At 35.7% G+C, this 24,122-nt stretch overlaps 1 long non-coding RNA gene across 3 annotated transcripts in view; it reads right to left on the minus strand.

Moving 5' to 3' along the window:
- Positions 1–24,122, minus strand: part of LOC307185304 — a 269,333-nt gene that overhangs the window by 163,185 nt on the left and 82,026 nt on the right. The window lies entirely within an intron of this gene.

Below are 24,122 nucleotides of genomic sequence, written 5' to 3' on the forward strand. Positions count from 1 at the left end.
CAGTGCAAATCAAAAGTCTCTTGTTACTAGAACACCATGTTAGTGGAATAATGGTGCCGGTGTTGGCAGGCAAGGTGGTCTGCTTTGAAGGTCATCACTCCAAGGACTGTTACACAGCTTTGCCACTACCTATGAGGAGCAGCCTTGCCAAAGCAGGAACAGATGTCCCTTCTCTTCCAGAGACTTCTGCAAGGTTTAACACCACTGCCAACAAAGAGTAGCCTGACCACATGGAAGCAAGTCTCTCAAGATCTTCAAAGAGCTATTCAGATCTGCAAAGAGTAGCCTTGCCCAGACCAAACACTCGCGGTAAAAGTCCTCACAAATTCTTGGTATTTAAAGCTTAAATATCCATGACATCACAGCCGGTCCTCCATACGTGCATACTGACAAGGACAGCAATTTTACTGACATCATCCTGACACAGCCCCCCACACACACAACGTCATCCTCAGGTAAGAACTTCACTTAAGCCACGAACAAGTAGAGCAAAACAACTTCACTTAGTAATAAGTGGATGTGAAGCCATAACAAACCAATAGACAACACTCCTCATTTTCTCCCTAACTTCGTCCTTTAAGAGAGGTAAAAAGAAACTCCCTTTACTAAAATGTTGTGATATATATTGGTATAGCAGGCATCAGTATCTGTAAGTCACACTGACTGTTCCCCCTAAGCTCATAATCATTATGAAAGACACTATAGTTAAAACAGTCTCCAAATCTCAGTGGGAATGAAAAAAAAACCCTGTAGAGGCGAAGTCTAGGGCATTACACCAGAAGGAAAGTATCTGAGATGACTATAATAACTAGCAGTAATTCAGATAGTTTCATCTGTATAAATCTCTGGTGATGGTTAATTAATCACAAAGTCCTGGAGAATGAATTATATATGCAAAATATGAAGGTTTTATCTGATTTACATGACAAAAAATACAAGTAAAAAATTTAATTTGAAAAAAATAAAGAGAAAAATTCAATCTGAGAAAAAGGACTGATATTAACCACCACAAAGAGGAAGGTAAAAACAACAAAAAAGGGCTAAGTTGGCACTGATCCTTTTTTGGCCATGGGAAGATCTGTGAATACTGGCAACCAAACGAACTTAGGTTTAAATAATTTTAAGACACCATTTACAGAAGAGAAACTCTGAATGCCCAATAAATATATGCCTAGATAATCAATCTCACTCATAATTAAGAAAGTGCAAGGTAAAACAAAACTGAGATGGTTTGGTACATATCAGAGAAGTCTGACAATATTAAGGTTTGTACTTTGTTTTATGTTGTAAGTTTATACAACCATATTAAAGAACTATCAATACTATCTATTAAAGCTAAAGGTAGATTTTTCCCTAATACCTAGAAATTCTACTTCTAGGTACATAAAGAATTATATGTTGCAAAAGACATATACAAGAATGTTCATTATAATATGGACTGTATAGCCAAAATACATTTTTAATTATCTAAATGTCCATTAAAAGGGTAAAGATAAATTATGGTATATTCATACAATGCAATAATAAATAATAGTTGAAATACATTAGACAGAGCTACTTCTATCCATATAGATAAAATATCAAAAATATAATATGGAACAAGAGAAACATGTTAGCTAAGGATAGTTAAGGTATGATCCCTTTCAGATGAGATTTAAAAACACATAAAAGAATCTATCTAGTGTTGATCAATGATAAACTTATAGGAAAATATGTGTAAATGTAGTCTCTTAGATACTAAAACTTCTAAACTAAAAGTCTCAGAAAATAGGTACAAATTTTTATGAATCTGTCAAAAGGTTTAACAATGAGAAGAACCACCCCCACTTCTAAATCTCTGGTTTCCATATACATGGCTGTAAAAAAAAAAATAGCACTGTATATCTGTATATATTGGTTACTAACATAAATATATACAAATATATATGTAAATATATATAAACATATGTGTGTATGTATATATATATGCATATATATTGCATTTGGGGTCCCAATCATGGAACTGAGTCATTGCTATGCCATTTTTTAGTACTACAAAACCAGGTGCTTTTAGGTATAGAAGTATCTAATAAAATCAGAACATCCCACGTTGTGTTACTACAGCATATCAGGTATTTTTTACTACACATATCAGGTATTTTTTAAGTCCACATAAGCTAACACTTACAGAGGTATAATAACTAGGGACAGCAAACCCAAGTCTAGAATGATTATTCCAGCAAGGATAAATTTATATGTTTCCTCCAAGATAAAAGTGGAGAATAATCAACCTGAAAACATGGAATTGACAGCTGACCTCAAGATATGGTATCATCAAGTATCACCACAAAAATGAATGCTTCCTCAAAGCCTTCCTTGTCGTCTATGTCAGGTTAGTGTTCCTGTATCAACTAGTAGCTTCCATATTATAGTATTTATCACATTTTATTATAACCATATTAAGGGTCTATTGTTACCATTAGACCAAGCTCCAATAAGGAAAAGAGTTTTATGTATCTTGTTTACTGCTGAACTCTCAACTCCAAGACAATGACTAGCAGGTAGCAACTGCTCAGAAATACTGGGAAATGGATGGTTATTCAAGAATTGACATATATCAATTAAATATTCTAGTTCATGTGAAAATGTAAGGCACGTAAACACTTCATTTCCAATGAGCAAAGAAGGCTTCTTGTATAATAATAATAGGTGACATTATAGAGTGCTTACTATTCACCAGACACTGTTTTAAGTCTCAATTAACACCCACTCACCCAAGGATCTCATATTATCTTTGTCCTCAGAAAGGTTAAGTACATCTTAGCTTCTGAAGCACATTTGGTCCACAGACATATTTTGGGGGTCCGCTCACTACAATTAAAAATTTTTGGAATGCCCATGTTAAGATGGACAAAATGGCAGACGTTCATAATACATCCCACCACCACCACCTATTGAATTTCACTTGCCAGCTTCAGTGGGTTTTTTTGTCACCTGCCTGGTCCCTGAAAGCATTTAAATTAGTTACCCATGCCATAAACAGCAAATGTAATTATTACTTCTTTCTACTCGCATGGTAATAATTTTCCAGCTTTCTGCAAGTGGGTGAGTGACTACATATAGTGTTCCCCAGTGGATTAGGACCAGAGGAACTATCCAATTTTCTGTGTGCCCCTGAGGGGGCCAATTAAATAGTTTTAAATATGGGGGCAGGGAGTTCCAGAGGTCAGCCTGAATTGGGTGCGATAAAATTTCAGACATTTGTAAGCATGTCAAATAGATTAGTAGAGTAAAACAGCTGAAGATTTTGCTTGGAAGCTGGTAAACCTTACAGAAATAAGATACTCCTAAAGGAAAGTGAAGTTAATACTCACCAAACTGGTCTAAGAACAATAGTTTGTCATAAATGCAATGGGATGATTTTGAGTTTAGTTAAGTTTTTTCCAGCAAGCTTCTGGTGACTGAATGCAGAAAAGGAAATTACGGCAGATGTTATATCACAGTCAAAAGCAAAACCCCAGATTTTATTAATACCTGATATAGCTCATGCCATGGAAGCCAAGCAATGACCTATTCAAATCTTTATTGAAAAGAGAATGTTTAACAACTCCAATAATTATATAATTTCTCAAGTTTGCTTCAAATTCTTCCACCTTCCAGCAAAACCTAATAAATTTACCCACTTATACCCAACCTCAGATTAGGGTGGTGGAAAGACAGGCGTAAAACAACTTATCTGGAAAAATAACATTTTGCTTTTCCCTGAAATCTCTCCTCTGGTTTTCTCCTGTGAGCTCATGTCACCTTTAATTTTTGACACACACCAAAGAATCTGTTACTAAACCTCTTGGACTTAGGTTTCTGCATATGTCAAGTGTGATCAGGTTAGTCAGCTAAGACCCAGGATTATCTAGACCACAGACCATCTTGAGAAAAGGTGAAAGGTCAGGAGGTTATCAGGGGGTGACTCCATTAACTAGATAAAATTTAGTCTCGGGAGCCACACATCACCCAACTCTGGAGCAGTTGAGACTCTGGACACTAGGATACACCCTCAATACCTTTAAAGGCATCCTAACACCTACCTCTGCCTGAAAGTCCTAGGCACATTTCAAGTCACAAATCAAATGCACTTCTCTCAATAAGACCTTCATAAATGCAATTCATCACAATTTGTCTTTCTTTCTCTACTCTTCCAAGACTTCAATTTTACCCCTATTACAGCATTCACTGCCATCTCTGTTGTACTAATTGTTTGTATCTCCTCAACCAGACTGTAGCTTCTGGGAGAAAAATATGAGTTCTGTATCAAGTTTCATACTGAATGAAACTGACTTCATAAAGCCATGAGGCTCTTGAGTTTGGACAAGTACAGCATTTCCTACTGTTTCAGTCTGTTCTAGTTAAAAGTTCTGCATTATAATCTGAGCCTAAACTAACCTCAATGTTAGAATCTGATAGTTGGCCAATGAAGAATAAGAAAACGATCCAAGTGTTCAGTTTTCCTTATTGCCTATATCTTGAAGCAGGTCCCACTATTATCATCACTTCCATTTAATAATAATGGAGGTGGTTAATAAAGTGCACTGAGATAAACTGTTCATATGGGAGAGGGTTTCAAACCGGGGAGCATAATCCTCAAATTAGGAAACAAGGGAAATTGCCTCACATAAAATGCCATCACACTCAGGAAGTATATTTCATAGGAAGGAAGTTATTAAAGAGCATAAGTGAGCTCAACTAACACCTACATTTATATTTGGAACCAATCAAGAAAAGTAAATAAACACAAATGAGAATTCTCTTAAATTGGAAGGTTCCAATATTCTAATAGAAAAAGACACTAGCTAAAAACTCTGGAATCTTTTCATTCCTAAATAGATATTCAATTTTCCCCTTGTTTATAAATTTTCAAAGTTGGAATAGATTTACATAATGGATATGTTTTCCAAAAGAACATTTTATGAGATAAATCCATTTCTTGTTTCTAAAGATAAAACTGCATAAGCAAAGGAAAGAAAATCATGAATTCTAAGAGCTATAAAATTATAAAATGTTATTTTAAAAATAATGATGCATAATTAACAGAAAAGGAGCTCATTCTGAAAATGACAAGCCTTCTACCCTAACAAGGAAGTCAAATACCTAATACTTTAAACTTAGATATCTGACACGATTCAATTCACGATTATATGGAGAAGAGACAACCTGGATAATGAACATGGTAACGAGCTTAATACTGTTGTTGAAATGTTATTTTTAGTTACAAGATCTCTATGTACTTATTACTTCAAGTTGTCTCTGCACCCTACATTTATGGGTAGTAATTTTAAAAAAAGCTATATAGATTTAAGATGTTTAGAATCTTGAAAAATAAGGCAGCATATTTCACTAAAGTCCTCCTCCACCACCCACTCTCCCAACAAGAAAACCTCGCTTCCAGAAATGCACCTACTAACACCTGCTAGTTTAATTTTGGTTTATCATCACTACTGAAATGTTAGCAAAAGTTAAACATAAGTACCCACCCCTTTCAAATCACAAAAGTGTCAATTCTCCTCTAAATAAATCATACAACTATTCTATAGGTTTTAATGACCAGATCAGACGTACACTGCTTCCTCAATCATCTGATAGCACAAGAAACATCTGTTACCTTTTCCAGAGAAGAATTTTTTCCTTTTCATTTTTTCTGAAGCTCATGGGCACCCAATCACATTAAGCAGCAGAAACAGAATAGAATCTTTCCATGCTTATTTGAATCAATCAGCTGGAGGTCAATTATACAGCAGTAAAACTGACCAGGACCCAGGAGCACAGGTTGAAATTCAGCTACTAAGTTAAACCTACATCATCACTGTAATTGTCCTATGATCGTTTTGCTGGATCTTATATCATTTTATTATAAATAACTTTTCATGTTCTAAGATGCATCTTCTCTACACAGTGGCTTTACAGTTATTTCAACTATCTCCTATTAATTTTTTTATGATAATAGAACTGTACTATTCTATTTAGTCTCCATTTTGAATCCCTGACTAGCATTCAGGAATTTTTAAATTATATTACAATTTTATTTTTTAACTTATTATCCTTTTCAACACTATTTAGAGTTAAGATGTTTTATCATTAAATGTATGTTATTAGTCCCTATGTATTATTATTTTACGTAACATTGTTCCAGTGCTAAGAGTGTTTTAAACTCCTCTTAGTATAGATCCCAGAACTCTGACCTAACTTCCCCATTGAGCTACACACTCATACATTAACTGCCTTCTGGAGAAATCTACTTAGATATCCCACAGATAATTGAAACTCAACACGTACAAACCACATTTTTTTTTTTCGGTACGCGGGACTCTCACTGTTGCGGCCTCTTCCGTTGCGGAGCACAGGCTCCGGACGCGCAGGCTCAGTGGCCATGGCTCACGGGCCCAGCCACTCCGCGGCATGTGGGATCTTCCCGGACCAGGGCACAAAGCCGTGTCCCCTGCATCGGCAGGCAGACTCTCAACCACGGCGCCACCAGGGAAGCCCAAACCACAATTTTTTGATTTTGCTTCAACTGTGATCTCTTACCTTCTGCTGGAATCCTCAGAGTCCCCAAATAAAAAATGTGATGAGCATCCTTGACTTTTAATTTTCCTGTAATTTCTGTAGCCAATTAGATATCAAGTTTTGCGAATTACAATTTATAAATCTCTCTCAAACTTATCCTTTTAACTCTATTCCTACTGATAATACTGTGGTTTGGTTTCCCATTATTTGTCTTCTAGATATGAATTCAAAACACACCTTTATCAAACTGTGACCATGACTAATCTTAATCCATCTGAACCTCAGTTTCCTTATCTGTCAAATAAGAAATATTAGATTCTAATTACTGTCTTGTTTTGATTATGAAATGTAATAAGAAATATAGGTTAAGCACGTGGACAGTGTCTAGCTTATAATAAGTACTCATTAAAGCTGCATTTACAGTTATAAAATAAATAAGTCACAGGGATGTAATGAACAGCATAGGGAATACAGTCAATAATGCAATAACTTTTTATGGTGACAGGTGGTTACTAAACTAATCAGGGTGATCAATTCATAATGTATATAAATGTTGAATCACTATGTTGTACACCTGAAACTAATAAAATATTGTGTGTCAACTATACTTAAATTTTAAAAATTAAGAAAACAAAAAATAAAAGAAACCAGGAAAGTGGGCATAAAAGCCATATCTGCAATAGATTTTATTGATTTACTAAGAAAAAAAAACAGTACTTAAGAGTCTATGTTTGGAGGACCAGCCAAGATGACAGAGCAGAAAGACACTGAGCTCACCTCCTCTCAAGAGCAAACCAAAACCATAACTATCTTCAGAAAAGTCATCTATGAAAAACACTGAAACCTACCAGAAATGAACTACTACAACTAAAGTCATAAAGAAGGAACTGCATTGAGACAGGTAGAAAGGCATGGATTCACAATATAATCAAGTCCCATAGGCTCAGGTGGGCAACCCACAAAATGGAGAATTATATTGCAGAGATCCTCCCACAGGAGTGAGAGTTCTGAGCCCCACGTCAGGCTCACCAGCCCAGGGGTCCTGCACCAGGAAGACGAGCCCCCAGAACACTTGGCTTTGAAGGCCAGTGGGGCTTACTTTTGGGAGTCCCGACAGACTGAGGGAAATATAGGCTTCACTCTTAAAGTGTGCACACAAAATCTCATGTGCACTGGGACAAAAGCAGTAATTTGACAGCAGTCTGGGCCAGACTAACCTGCTGGTCTTGGAGAGTCTCCTGGAGAGGTAGGGGTCAGCTGTGGCTCATCCTGGGGACACAGACACTGGCAGCAGCCATATTTGGGAGCTCATTCTACTGCATGAACACTGGTGCTGGAGGCTGCCATCTTGGTTCATTAATGCCAAGACCTGGCCCCACCCAACAGCCTGTAGGCTCCAGTGCTGGGACGCCTCAGGCCAAACAACTAACTGGGTGGGGACATAGCCCCACCCATCAGAAGACAGGTTGCCTAAAGACATCCTGAGCCCACAGCCACTTCTAGACATGCCTCTACATACAGCCCTGCCCACCAGAAGACCAAGACCTAGCTCTACCCACCAGTGAGCAGGCATTAGCCCTGCTCTCCAGGAAGCCTGCATTAGCCTCTAGAACAGCCTCCCCCACCAGGGGGCAGACACCAGATGCAAGAAAACCAAAATCTCTCAGTCTGCAATCCAGTCCACCAACAGTAGGACAGACTCTCACCTGGGATGAGCTGGGCCCCAGCCCTGCCCACTAGCAGGCCAACACAAGCTTTGGGAAAACATGGACACCATACCCAACTGTGTCAGGAACACAGTTCCTGAGCTCTGGGATCCCTGGGCCTTGTAACTAGACTCCAGAACCTGGCTCTGGCTGCAAGTAGTACAGGACTAAGTCCAGGACCTGGCTTCACCCATCAGTAGGGGAACAACAGCCCCAGAATTTTCTGAACTCTGGCTCCGCCAACCAGTGAGCAAGCACTAGCATCGAAGCTCCCTGGTGTTCTGCAGTCAGCAGCTTCCTGAACAGATCCCGCTCACCAACAGCCAGCCAGCCAGCAAAAGGCAGAGCCTAGCGACCAACCAGGCTAAGGGCCAACCAAGCCACATAGTCAGCCTGCTACAACAGAAGGACCCACACAGCCCTCTTAGGGGGAATCTCTACAGCATATAGCTTGGGTGAGGAAGAGGAGTGTGCTGCAGGGATCCATAGGACTTCTTCTACAGAGGGCAACTTCTCCAAGGTTGATAAACATAACTAATCTAACACATACACAAAAATACCAAAGGCAACTTAGACAAAATGAGGCAGCAGAGGAACATGTCCCAGATGAAGGAACAAGATAAAACCCCAGAAGAACTAAGTGAAGTGGAGATAGGGAATCTACCCGAGAAAGAGTTCAGAGTAATGATTGTAAAGATGATCAACGAACTCAGGAAAAGAATGGATGCACAGAACAGAAATCAGAATTTTTCAGCAAAGAGTTAGAAAATAAAAAGAACAACCAAGTAGAGATGAGGAATACAATAAATGAAATGAAAAATACACTAGAAGAAATCAATAGTAGACTAAATGATACAAAAGAATGGATCAGTGAGCTGGAAGACAGAGTAGTGGAAATCACTGCCACTGAAAAGAAAAAAATAAAAAAGAATGAAAAGAAATGAGGACAGTTTAAGAGACTTCTGAGACAACATTAAGTATACTAATATTCACATTATAGTGGTCCCAGAAGGAGAAGAGAGAGCAAAAGGGCCTGAGAACATATTTGAAAATGTAATAGCTGAAAACTGTCCTAACCTGGGAAAGGAAAGAGTCACCTAAGTTCAGGAAGCACAGAGAATTCCATACATGATGAACCCAAAGAGGAACACACCAAGACAGACTGTAATTCCAATGACAAAAATTAAAGGTAAAGAGAGAATATTAAAATCAACAAGGGAAAAGCAACAAATAACATATAAAGGAATTCCCGTAAGACTATCAGCTATTTTTCAGCAAAAACTCAGCAGGCTAGAAGGGAGTGGCACGATATAGTCAAAGTGATAAAAGGGAAAACCTACAATCAAGAATACTCTACAGAGCAAGGCTCTCCTTCAGATTTAATGGAGAGATCAAAAGCTTTATAGACAAGCAAAATCTAAAAGACTTCAGCACCACCAAACGAGCTGTAAAACAAATGTTAAAAAAACTTCTCTAGAAGAAAAACTATAAGGTCATAACTAGGAAAATGAAAAAGCACACCATTAAGGTAGGAAATCATCCACACACAAAGCTGGTAGGGAAGTTAAAAGACAAAAGCAGTTAAATCATTTATCACTACAATAAGCAGTTAAGGGATACACAAAACAGTGAGATGTAAAACATATCAAAAACAGTAATTGTGAGGGGGGAGAGTACAAATGCAAGGTTTTTAAAATGCATTTGAAACTAGGAGACAAGCAACTTAAAACAATCACACACACACAAACTATACAAAAACCTTACGGTAACCACAAACCAAATATCTGTAATAGATATACACATAAAAAAAGAAAATAACACTAAAGATAGTCATCAAATCACAAGAGAAGAGAAGAAAAAAGAAGAGAAAAAAAGACCTATAAAACCAAATCCCAAACAACAAAATGGCAACAAGAACATATATATTGATAATTACCTTAAATATAAATGGACTAAATGCTCTACTCAAAAGACAGAGAGAGTGGCTGAATGGACACAGAAACAAGACCTGCATATATGCTGCCTACAAGAGACTCACCTCAGATGTAGAGACACACAGAATAAAAGTGAGGGGATGGAAAAGGTATTCCATGCAAACAGAAATCAAAAGAAAGCCAGAGTAGCAATACTTATATCAGACAAAAGAGACTGTAAAATAAAGACTTATACAAGAGACAAAATAGAACACTACATAATGATCAAGGGATCGACTCAATAACAAGATATATAACAATTGTAAACATATATGAACCCAACATAGGAGCACTTCAACACAGAAGGCAAATATTTACGGACATAAAAGAAAAAACTGACAGGAATGCAATAACAGTAGGGGACTTTAACACCCCACTTAGCATCAATGGACAGATCATCCAGACAGAAAATCAATAAGGAAACACTGGCCGTAAATGACACATTAGAGCAAGTGGACTAACTGATATGTATAAAGCATTCCATCTGAAAGCAGCAGAATATACATTCTTCTCAAGTGCATGTGGAACATTCTCCAGAATAAATCACATGCTAGGCCCAAAAACAAGCCTTGGTAAATTTAAGAAAATTGAAATCATATCAAGCATCTTTTCCAACGACAATGCTATGAGGACAGAAATCAACTACAAGAAATAAACTGTAAAAAACGCAAAACACATGGAGGCTAAACAATATGCTACTAAACAACCAATGGATCACTGAAAAAAATCAAAGAGGAAATCAAAAAATTCCTAGAGACAAATAAAAATGAAAACACAAGAATCCAAAACCTTTGGGATACAGCAAAGGCAGTTTTAAGAGGCAAGTTTATAACGATACAAGCTTACGTGAGGAAATAAGAAAAATTTCTAACAACCTAACCTTACACGTAAAGGAACTAGAGAAAGAAGAACAAACAAAACCCAAAGTGAGCAGAAGGAAAGAAATCATAAAGATCAGAGAAGAAATAAATGAAATAGAGACTGAAAAAAACAAAAGCAAAAATGAATGAAACTAAAAGCTGGTTCTTTGAAAAGATAAACAAAATTGATAAACATTTAGCCAGACTCATCAAGAAAAAAAGGGAGACAGCCCAAATCAATAAAATCAGAAATGAAAAAGGAGAAGTTACAATCGACACCACAGAAATACAAAGGATCATAGGAGATTACTATGAACAACTATTTGCCAATAAAATGGACAACCTAAAAGAAATGAAAAAATTCTTAGAAAGGTACCATCTCTTAAGACTGGAAAAAACAGAAAATATGAACAGAACAATTACCAGTAATGAAATTGAATCAGTAATTTAAAAAATCCCAACAAACAAAATTCCATACCAGATGACTTCACAGGTGAATTCTACCAAACATTTAGAGAAGAGTTAACACCGATCTTTCTCAAACTGTTCCAAAAAATTGCAGAGGAAAGAATACTTCCAAACTCGTTTTATGAGGCCAGCATCACCCTGATACCAAAACCAGACAAATATATCACAAAAAAAATGAAAATTACAGGCCAATATATCATTGATGAACAGAGTTGCAAAAATCCAAAACAAAATATTAGCAAACTGAAACCAACAACACATTAAAAGGATCATACATCATGATCAAGTGGAATTTATCCCAGGGATGCAAGAATGGTTCAATATCTGCAAATCAATCAATGTGATATACCACATTAACAAATTGAAGAATAAAAACCATACGATCGCCTCAATAGGTGCAGAAAAAGCTTTTGACAGAATTCAGTATCCATTTATGATTAAAAATTCACCAGAAAGTGAGCACAGAGAGAACCGACCTCAACATGATAAAGGCCATACATGACAAACCCACAGATAACATCATTCTCAGGGGTGAAAAGCTGAAAGCATTTCCTCTAAGATCGGGAACAAGACAAGGATGTACACTCTCACCACTTTTAGTCAACATAGTTTTGGAAGTCCTTGCCACAGCAATCAGAGAAGAAAAGAAATAAAAAGAATCCAAATTGGAAAGGAAGAAGTAACACTGTCACTGTTTGCAGACAACATGACACTGTACATAGAAAACCCTGAAGACACTACCAGAAAACTACTAGAGCTCATCAATGTATTCAGTAAAGCCACAGGATACAAAATCAATATACAGAAATCTGTTGCATATCTATACACTGACAATGAACTATCAGAAAGAGAAATTAAGGAAACAATTCCATTTACTATAGTATCAAAAAGACAAAAAAATACCTAAGAATAAACCTACCTAAGAAGGTAAAAGACCCGCACTCTGAAAACTATAATACACTGATGATAGAAATCAAAGATGACACCAACATATGGAAAGATATACCACGTTCTTGGATTGGAAGAATTAATATTGTTAAAATGACCATACCATCCAAGGCAATCTACAGATTCAATGCAATCCCTATCAAATTATCAATGGCATTTTTTCACAGAACTAGAATAATTTTAAAATATATATGGAAACATAACAGACCCCAAAAGCCAAAACAATCTTGAGAAAGAAAAACAGAGCTGGAGGAATCACACTCCCTGACTTCAGATTATACTACAAAGCTACAGTAATCAAAACAGTATGGTGGGACTTCCTTGGTGACATAGTAGTTAAGACTCCGCACTCCCAATGCAGGGGGGCCGGGTTCGATCCCTGGTCAGGGAACTAGATCCCACATGCATGCCACAACTAAGAGTTCGATGCCACAATTAAGGAGCCCACATGCCAAAACAAAGGAGCTGGCGAGCTGCAACTAAGGAGCCTGTGAGCCGCAACTGAGAAGCCCACCAGCCACAACTAAGACCTGGTGAAATGAAATGAAATGAAATAAATATTTTAAAAAACCATAAAACTGTATGGTACTGGCACAAAAACATACACATCGATCAATGCAACAGAATAGAGAGCCCAGAATGAAACCCACACACTTATGGTCTATTAATCTGTGAAAAAGGAGGGAAGAATATACAGTGGAGAAAAGAGAGTTTCTTCAATAAGTGGTGCTGTGAAACTGGACAGCTACATGTAAAAGAATGAAATTAGAACATTCTCTAACACCATATACAAAAATAAACTCAAAAAGGATTAAAGATGTAAATGTAAGACCGGACACTATAAAACCTCTAGAGGAAAACATAGGCGGAACACTCTGACATAAACTGCAGCAATATTTTTTTGGATTTATCTCCTAAAGCAAAGGAAACAAAAGCAAAAATAAACAAATGGAACCCAATTAAACTAATTAAAAGCCAACCTACTGAATGGAAGAAGATATTTGCAAATGATATGACTAATAATTGGTTAATATCCAACATATATAAACAGCTCATACAACTCAACATCAAAAAAAAAAAAAAACAATTAAAAAAGAAGAATTGAGTAGACATTTTTCCAAAGAGGAAATGCAGATGGCCAACAGGCACATGCAAAGATGCTCACATCACTAGTCATCAGGGAAATGCAAATCAAAACCACAATGAGATATCACCTCACAGCTATCAGAATGGTTATCATCAAAAAGAACACAAATAACAAATGTTGGTGAGGATGTGGAGAAAAGGGAACTCTCCTGAACTGTTGCTGGGAATTCAAATTAGTGGAGCCACTTTTGAGAACAATATGGAGATTTCTCAAAAACCCCAAAATAGTGCTACCATATAACCCAGGAATTCCACCCCTCAGGTATATTTCTGAAAAAAACAGGAACACTAATTCGTTATAGCAGCGTTATTTACAGTCACAAGGTATGGAAGCAACCTAAGTGTTCATCTATAGATGAATGGATAAAGAAGATGAATGGATATATATACATATATATATCTCACATATATGTGTATGCATATATATATATGTGCATACACATTGGACTACTACTCAGCCATAAAAAATAATGAAATTTTGCCATTTGCAGCAACATGGATGGATTTGAAGGGCATTATGCTAAGTGAAATAAGTCAGATAGAAGAGAAAGACAAATACTATATGATATAACTTGTGTGTGGAATCTCAAAATATATATATATAATAATCTAGTGCATAAAACAAAAAAGAAACAGACTCACAGATACAGAGAACTAGTGGTCACCCATGGGGAGAAGGAAGGTGGAGGGGCAATATAGGAGTAGAGGATTAAAAAAAGAGTTATTATGGGATTATATGAAATCATGTGTGCAAAACTTCTGAAAATTGTAAAGCAATATAGATTTAAAAAATCTTTCATTCAATAAAATAAGTTTAAAAAATTAATTTTTTATAAAAGCATCAAGCATCTAGTAAAGCACTGAACAGGACATAGTCCCTATAGCTTGCAGTACAGAGGAGACAGGCAAGAAATTAGATAATTTCAATATAGTTTTGCAAGTGCTTCAATAGGCATCGGCACATAGGAATATATAGGCAGGACATCTGACCAGGTCTTCAAAAATCTTGAAGGTTGATGGTTAAGATATAAACTGAGGAATTAGTAGGAATTAAAAGAGAGGGAAGAACTTTCAGGAGATAGAAATGGCATGTGGCAACCAGTGAATGAGAAAGAAATTTATTTGTGCATCTTCAAATTTAGGAGAGTTGAAGCCCAGGGGTCATAAGAAGGAGTGGCAAAACTATTATTGTTGATATGACTATATACTTGGAAAACCCAGAAGAATAAAGGAAGATGTTTAGACAATACAAGTATAAAATAAGATAAATACTTTAAAAATACATGCATACACATGTGTACACACACACCCATACACATACACACATAGTTTCCCTGTATTCTTCAAACAATTAGATAATATAAAAGTAAAATATCCCATTTATAATATGAAAAAATGTAGAATTACTAAAGAAATCCAATGACTATACAAAAAATTGGATTTATAATAATGAATTCTTATCTACCTGAGGATATTTAAGACACGTTAAAAGACTGAATGAGATTCTATGCTCATGAAAGGGGAACCTCAGTGTTATGAACATGACAACTCTGTCTACATTCAACTTTAAATTTAATGGATAATAATCAAAATCCAATGAGCATTTTGTATATTTGATTTAATGCTGGAAAAATGTTTCTAGAATGCTTGTGAAGAAATAACTTTGGATAAGAATAGCCAGGGAATTTCTGAAAAAGTTAAGAAGAAATATTTGCCCAGCCAACTATGAAAACTACTTTAAAGACAGAGCAATAAATAGAATAAATATTCAAGAAACCAAATATATTGTATTTCTATATTACTTATAATATATATAATTTTTGTTTATAGTAAATTTAGACTGTAAAATCAGTAGGAAATATTTAGTATATAATGTGGATACTTCTATGTAGTTTTCAAAATTAAATTAAACTAAAATAAAGTTATATTCTACCTCACACCTTAAATAAAAGTAATTCCAGAAGGAAGAAAGCATACATGCATTTCTTTTTATATGTGGGTGGGATAGGTACCTAAGAATGGCACCAAAGACAGAAAGCATAAAAAAAAGATTGATAAATTTGATTGCATAGAAACCTTCTTAAAAAAAAGAAAGGCAAACAAAGTAAGGTTGTGCTTTTTGCCACCAGTTCTGGTGATGTATATTTGTGACTATTTTCTTGCACTGCACAGAGTACTTGGTAAGGATATCTGGCATGCCTTAACACTAAAGGAAATCATGTCCTTCAGTTCTGGAAATTTTTCTTGAATTATGTCTTCAATTATGTTCTTCTCTTCCATTTCTTCTGTCCTTCCTTTTCAAATTCCTATGATTTTAATGTTGGATTCTCTGTATTAGCCCTCAAATCTTCTTTACTTTCTTATTTTCTTTCCAGTTACCTTTTTCCTCTACTTTCCTGGGAAGTACCTCAATTTTGTCTTCCATCTCTTCTCATGAATTTTACAATTTTGCCATTATGCTTATAATTTCCATGAAAATTTCTTTGTTTTTTAACTATTGTTTGTTGTTTTTCAGCATGTTATTATTATTTAACATAGGCAATATACTCACTTTCTACCTTCATTGTGTGTTTCCTCCAAGTTACTTTTGCTTTAGCCTCTGTTTCCTTAAATATCTGATGTTCCTTTGTTATTTATTCATATTTATATATGGGACCTAAAAAGCTATATGCATGAAAGTGACTCATCAACTGTTGGCTGTAAAATAACCTGCTGGGTCATTTCAATAAGAAAACACTGACATCTTTATATCTCACATCATTTCTATTGTGCTGTTCAGAATCCCAGAGGACACACCATAAATCTGCTGCCTAGAATGAATAAGCTTGCTACCGAGCATTCTGTGAAAAAGATACAGGAAGAAAATTGGGGAATCTCAATATTTATAACAAACGTTCACTTAAACCCTCTTTTCACTACTGCCCACTCCCAGCTGGAACTAGGTTCCCCAACAAAAAGAATAAGCCTCTGGTTTTCTCTAGGGAGAAGCAGTCTCTCTGCTGCACAAAGTAGAGGAGGAAATCAGAGGGTCTAACTCATTCTTAATCTGACTTTCAAATAATTCACCATATTTACTTCCACGTCAAAGGTAACTGGTACTGCCACTCTCTGAGTCTTTGGGATTCTGTAGTGTAAGCTGGGATGCTTTGGGCTTTCTCCATAGCAATCTTAAGATTTAACTTTCTCAAGTCTAAATCAGTTACCACTCATGCATCTGCCTTTTAACTTCCAAAATATTTTTCTTAATTATTCTAATTTTTGCAATTTTTCATCACTTAATATTTTAGGGTCTCAAAGAGAAGTAGAACCAAATGAAGACTTAATGAGTGGTTCAACATACCATCTTAAACAAGGCAGACCTAATGGTGAACACTTGAAAGACTGAATTTAGTACTATATGATTAGTCATGTGGTTCAGAGCAAAATGAATCAACCAACAGAGATAAATTGTCCAGCCGCAAAGGGCAAAGGACAAGTCAGGAATATAGAAAGCTTTCCTTCATTATGTAACAATGAAAGGATTATATTATTGTTAAATAGATGCCTAACTCCATACAGAAATCCTATTACCAGAGACAGAAAAGCTAAGAATTCTATTAACTGACTATTCTCAGGGGCCATGTTTATAAAATTGACCAATTAGATTCATTGTGAAAGATTAGAAGAATGGCAAAAAAAATTACTTAACTATTCAAATAATATGGTAGATGATTATTAGAAAATGCTGTAGATCAGTCCTTCTCAAAATTTAATGTGCATCTGAATCACATGAGGATCTTTTTAAAATGCCAATTCTCTTTCAGTACATCTTAGTAGGGACCTGAAGACATTTTTTAACAAGTTCTTGGGTAATTCTGATGCTGCTAGTCTAGAGGCCACACTCTGAGTAGCAACATGGACACTGGATTTTTAAAAGCCCCTTAGATGATTCTAACATGAAAAGTTGGAAAGTCGTTAGTCTAATTCATCTAATTCATTTCCTTCAAATTGGCAGTATTAATAAAGCAGGGTGTAACTTCATCACACTAACTTTGGTACAGGTAAGTTGAGTCATTTAAAAAAGCAAAATTCTTCTACAACTATTCTTATTCCTCTCTGACTTCCTCTCTTTAAAAAAAACATTAATTCAGACAGAAAGCATTTATTGAGTGCCCATTCAATGTTAGGTACCGCCCTCAGAGAAACAAAGAAGAATAAGACTTATCAATTGAAAAGACAAGCAAGCAAATAAATTGCCATAGAAGTCCTATATTCAACAAAGTGCTACTAAATTGCAGAGGTACCCCTGATTTCGTCAGGAAAGAAAGGCTTACTCCAAAGAAATAATGCCCTAAGAAAATCATGCAGAAATTCACACTGACTCCTTATCTCATTCAATCCTGCTCATTCCTTCCACCCAGGGCACATTCCTCCTGACGTGCTATCCCTCCCTATAGGGTTGAGCTGAGCAATACATCTTTCTGCCACATACCATGTATACCATCCTCTGAACAAAAGCAACTTGTGTGGTTCCTAAAGAAGGTACAGACATTAGCTGAAAAAATAACTGCTATCATATAATACATTTTACTATGCTTTGAGCCAAGCAGAGGTGAGATTAGTCACATTACCTACACTTCTTCAAAAAACTCTTTAAAGCTATTAAAGACAATATTGGCCTGTATTCTTTTTTGTGTGTGTGATATCTCTGTCTGGTTTTGGTATCAGGGTGATGGTGGCCTTGTAGAATGAGATTGGGAGTGTTCCTCCCTCTGCAATTTTTTGGAAGAGTTTGAGAAGGATAGGTGTTAGCTCTTCTCTAAATGTTTGACAGAATTCGCCTGTGAAGCCATCTGGTCCTGGACTTTTGTTTGTTGGAAGATTTTTAATCACAGTTTCAATTTCATTACTTGTAATTGGTCTGTTCATATTTCCTATTTCTTCCTGATTCAGTCTTGGAAGGTTGTACCTTTCTAAGAATTGGTCCATTTCTTCCAGGTTGTCCATTTTATTGGCATAGAGTTTCTTGTAGTAGTCTCTTATGATCCTTTGTATTTCTGCAGTGTTAGTTGTAACTTCTGCTTTTTCATTTCTAATTGTATATGATACAGATGAACTTATTTGCAAAGCAGAAATAGAGACATAGATGTAGAGAACAAATGTATGGATACCAAGGGGGAAATGGCGGGGGGGATGAATTGGGAGATTGGGATTGACATATATACACTATTATGTATAAAACTGATAACTAATGAGAACCTACTGTATACCACAGGGAACTCTACTCAATGCTCTGTGGTGACCTAAATGGGAAGGAAATCTAAAAAAGAGAGGATATATATGTATATGTATAGCTGATTCACTCTGCTGTACAGCAGAAACTAACACAACATTGTACAGCAACTATACTCCAATAAAAATTAATAAACAAAAGAAATAAGAGAAATGAAAAACAAAGAGGGCATACCTAAAAACCACTGTAATCGCTTTTTCTGATTATAAAAGTGATATATGTTTACAGTAGAAAATCTGGAAAATAAAATTGACCCGCTAGGTCATCAAAAAAAAAAAAAATTACTGAGCTGGGTTGTGGGCACCAAGTGGTGAGCAAGATAAACATTACACCTTCGTCAGTGTCAGGGATCTCAAGGGTCCCTTCGTCTAACATTCTGTGAATGGGTGAGCTACCCTGTTGTTCAAAAGGAGCACCTGAATTTCTGAAAATTGAAAACCTGGAGAAATCTACCTGGCAGACCTAATATAAGTTGACTCAAATTTGTCTGTGTCACTGTCTCTAATGTCTTTTAATAAACATCTCCACATTAAAAAAAAAAAAGACAATATACAAAAAGAAACATATAAGTAACTAGTAGGGGTGTGGTCCATTCTGGGATACCTGATCACCTGGTATCATCTTGCTACTTGATTCAAGGGTTGAGGGAGAAAGATTCTAGGGCCAGTGCCTGTTGGTAGTAGGTACTACTTTCTGTATTACCCCTTGTAGAGAACAGCTTTGATCTCCTTTTGATTTTAGATTACTCAAAGTAGAGGAAGATACAGAATCAGTTCTGTAGACCGCATTACATAAAAGCCCACTAAAATAATAACCATGGGATATGCACATCAATCCATCCTTCTTGTTCAGATCCAAGAGTATGGGTTGGCCAGAATACCAAGATTTGTGCATACCGCTCGATTCATGGGGAAAAAATATGAAACTACCAAGAATCATGCTGAAATTCAAAGGGAAAACAAACATTTCTGTGAAAATGTTTCCCTATAAGAAATTCAAGAGTAGTTTAGAAAATGCCCTGAACTATGCAAAAATTTTTCTTCATTTGAAAAAGAATATATGTCTCTTGTGTGTATACACTATAGGGTACAGAGTAAAATAGAATTTTTTAATTCCCTATTAATCATATTATCCAGATATACCATACCCTTTCTCCATCACACTCTGCTATTTTGTTCTACTTTGTCTTTAATTCCTCTTTGCTGTTTTGTTTTCTCTTTTATATAATATGAAAACTACTACTTTTATTTTTTTGCTTTTAGCATAAGCAGCATATTTGAACAAACGTATTATTGTTTTTCCTCTAACTTCTGTAACCATTTTTTATTGTGGTAAAATATATAACATAAAATTCATCATTTTAACCATTTTTATGTGCACAATTCTGCGGCATTAAGTACATTCCCATTCTGTGCAACCATCACCACCGTTTGTCTCTAGAGCTTTTTCATCAACCCCAATTGAAATTTTGTACACAGTAAACACTAACTCCCACTTTTCCCTTCCCTCCAGCCTCTGTAAACCATCATTTTACTTTTTATCTCTATGAATTTGACCACTCTAGGAACTCCATATAAATGGAATCATATAGTATTTGCCTTTTGGTGGCTGGTTTATTTTACTTAGCATAATGTCCTCAAGGTTCATACGTGTTGCAACGTGTGTGAAAACTTCCTTTCTTTTTAAGGATGATTATTATTTCATTGTATGTATATACCACGCTATGTTTATCCATTCATCTATTGATGGCACTTGGGCTGCTTCCACCTACTGCGTACTGTGAATAACGCTGCTATGAACACGGGTGTACAAATATCTGTTTTTGAGTCCCTGCTTTCACTTTTTTAGGGTATGTACCCAGAAGCAGAATTTCAGGATATGATACTTCTATGTTTAAGTTTTTGAGGAACCATCATACTGTTTTCTACAGCTGCTATACCATTTTACATTCCCACCAGTAATACACAAGTGTTCCAATTTCTCCAAATTCTCACCAAAACTTATTTCCTGGTTTTTTGATAACAGTCACTCTAATAGGTATGAAGTAGTATCTCATCGTGATTTTGACTTGCACATCCCCAATGAATTGGTGATGTTGAGCACCTATTCATGTTCATATTGGCCATCTGTATATCTTCATTGTAAATTGTCTATACAAATTCTTTACTCATTTTTTCATCCAGTCGTTTGTTTCTAGTGCTGTTAAGTTATAGTTCTTTATATATTCTGGATATTAATTCCATATCAGATATATGACTAGCAAATATTTTCTCCCATTCTGTGGGTTGCCTTTTTACTATGTTGACTGTGCCCTTTGATGCACAGAAGTTTTTTGTTTCGATGAAGTCCAACTTACCTATTTTTTTCTTTTGTTGCCTGTGTTTCTGGTGTCACATCTAAGAAATGATTGTCAAACCCAGTGCCAAGAAGCTTTTGCCCTATGTTTTCTTCCAAGAGTTTTACAGTTTACCTCATGTTTAGGTCTTTGATCATTTTGAGTTAACTTACATATTTATATTTACTTATATTTATACTATGTAATATTTATTTATGCACCTATTTTATATCAAGCCACATAAAATAACAATAATTCTTAAATGTGGAAATTGTACAGGGGTCCCATCTGTGATTACAAATGCATTAAATTTTTTAATTAATATGAAATTAAATTTTAAAATAAGTAACCACTAGGAAATTTTTTAAAGACTCTTACATAACTCTTGCATCAATGAGAAAATGGCAAAAAAAATGATCATTTTATAATATAAAACACAAAGAAATAGAAAGCCTGAGTAGAATTATAATCAGAACAGAAGCTAAAGTTTTTTCAAAGAACTGTTCATAAAATGTATCCACCTCAAAAGTTTTACAAATGAGTTCTCAAATTCTCAAGGAACAGATAAGTCTCATATATAAAATGTTTGAAAAATAGTTATTATTATTATAATGCCAAAAACTAGCAAGATTTTTTTTAAATGAAGCAAGCCAATCTCACTGAATGAATACAAGTGCTAAATTCTAAATAACAGTTCAGCAAATTGAATCCAGCAGTCTCTCATAAAATAATATAATACGTAGCCAATTTTATTTCAGAAAGACAAGAGGTACTGTATCCCTCATTCTCAGCAGTTGATCTTGTGTCTTACTTCACTCAGAAGACAAAGCTCACGCAGTGTAAAACTATGAACTTTTCTCTTTTAATATTCAGCATCTTTGCAATGCTAACTCCATCTGGCCTTTTAATTCCATTAGTACTTTTCCCATCATGTTATTCCCACTTCAATTTCCCACATCATCACTGAGTCCTCTCCACTGACTCATTCCTTTACTTCTGCATCAGCAAGCTATGAGCAATAATTCTTCTCTTCACACAATTAGTTTTCTACTCCACTTCCTTACCATATACTTATTCTGTAACCAGCTGCAACTTATATTCTGTCGCACCTTTCTCCCACTTCCCTCAACATCTCCATCGACTTACTTGTACAAACAAGTAAATTTTTCTCATATTCTGCAGTCACTGACTGATCTAAAAAATTAATGCTGTTGACCACCCTCCTTTGCCTGTACTGACTCACTCTTTCTTAAGTTTCCTTCTACCTCTCAGAATGCTTTTCTCATGCTTCTTTGCAAGTTCCCCTTCTCCAGTCATCCATATGAATGTGTCTGTCACTGGTCCTCTTCTCACTCATTCCTCTTTTCCTAATGGACTGATTCATTCTTTTGACTTCAAAAATCACTATCATATTATGTTGCTATATTATTAAATAAGTTATGGAAAGTACCAAGAAAATGGCCTGAGGACAAAGCAATTTCCATACATCTGTCTGCTCCATTCCTCTTATTCTTATACAATTCTTCCTTCTCTTTCTACTTTCTCGTTTTTCAAGTCCTTTTCTATTTTGACTCCTAGATCCAAAATTTCAGTTTTAGCTAATAGTAAAATTTTCTTAGTTAATTGGAGTGGATTCTTAGAAAAACGATTAAGTATTCAAGGCTCTTGCTACAGCTACACTAGTAGCTGCTAAGGACTCTACATTTACTCATTACCTTCCCCTTGAACTTTTCCAATCAAATCCCTGCTGATCCATTGATGTTTAAACTTCTATGATATTACAGTCTGCCAAGCCTGCCCCTTCTTGTGGAAACTTAATGGAAAAAAAAAACTTCCAAATCATCTCCTACATCAGAATGAACAGTTAATTAGACAATCTATAAACTACCGAGGTAGGTTATGTGATTTTGACAGCATCCACAGGTCATGTTCTAGAATTAGGATAAAATATAACTACCAAATGAATATATAAAATTATACACAAAATCCTGAATAAGATTATGTATTTAATCTGAAAATTACACTAGCTTTTCCCAGAATCCCATGGATTGGTAAACAAATTTTATTATGGGGAATGTTTTTCTTTCTTGCAAAAAAAAAAAACCCTGATAATCTTTATTTACAAAAAATTGTACCCTTATGGGCCAACACATTATTTTATTGAACACTTTGAAAAGCCTTAAAATAATGTGGAAAAAACAGTTTTTCTTCTCTTCAAGTTTATGACCGATATAATACTGGATAAAGTCCAAAATGATTCTAAAGAAAATGAAGTTTAAGTTATCAGACTCCTTGAGTTGAGAACAAGGGGATGACTTACCTTTGAATCCATTTGCCTAGAGGTCAAAAATCCAAACCCTGACACCTGCCCCACTGCAGGCTATATTTATGCAGTGTCTATTCATGCAGTCTATTCATCTAGACTGCAAGCTGACATCCCAGCCAAAACTTGGAAAACTGTACGCCCAACAGATGTGTAGTATGTTTTGCCCACTAGTCCTAGAAAAATTGTTTCCCATAACGCATTTTGTATACTGTGGCGATTTCAGTGCCAGAACTGGCGGTGGCTCATTAAAATCTGTGGAAAAATCTAAAAAGTATATATTAGCCCAGCAGGCCTTTCCCTGGAATGAATATCTCAGAATAAGCACATAAATTTGGTTTGTGGTTGCTCAAATTCCTATGCTTATACCAAATACACTGTCTCCATAGAACCAGATAAAATAACCCCTATGGAATTTAAATGGTTCAAACAAGTGGCGGTGCCAGTACTACACAGAACACGAAACTTTTCTCCACATTGACAAATGTTATTAATAACGTTATAGCTAAGAAAAGAATGAAAACAACAACTACTAACTAGTTTTGACACTTGGC

Source organism: Stenella coeruleoalba, assembly GCF_951394435.1.
Source record: "Stenella coeruleoalba genome assembly, chromosome: 4".
Classification (NCBI taxonomy): domain Eukaryota; kingdom Metazoa; phylum Chordata; class Mammalia; order Artiodactyla; family Delphinidae; genus Stenella; species Stenella coeruleoalba.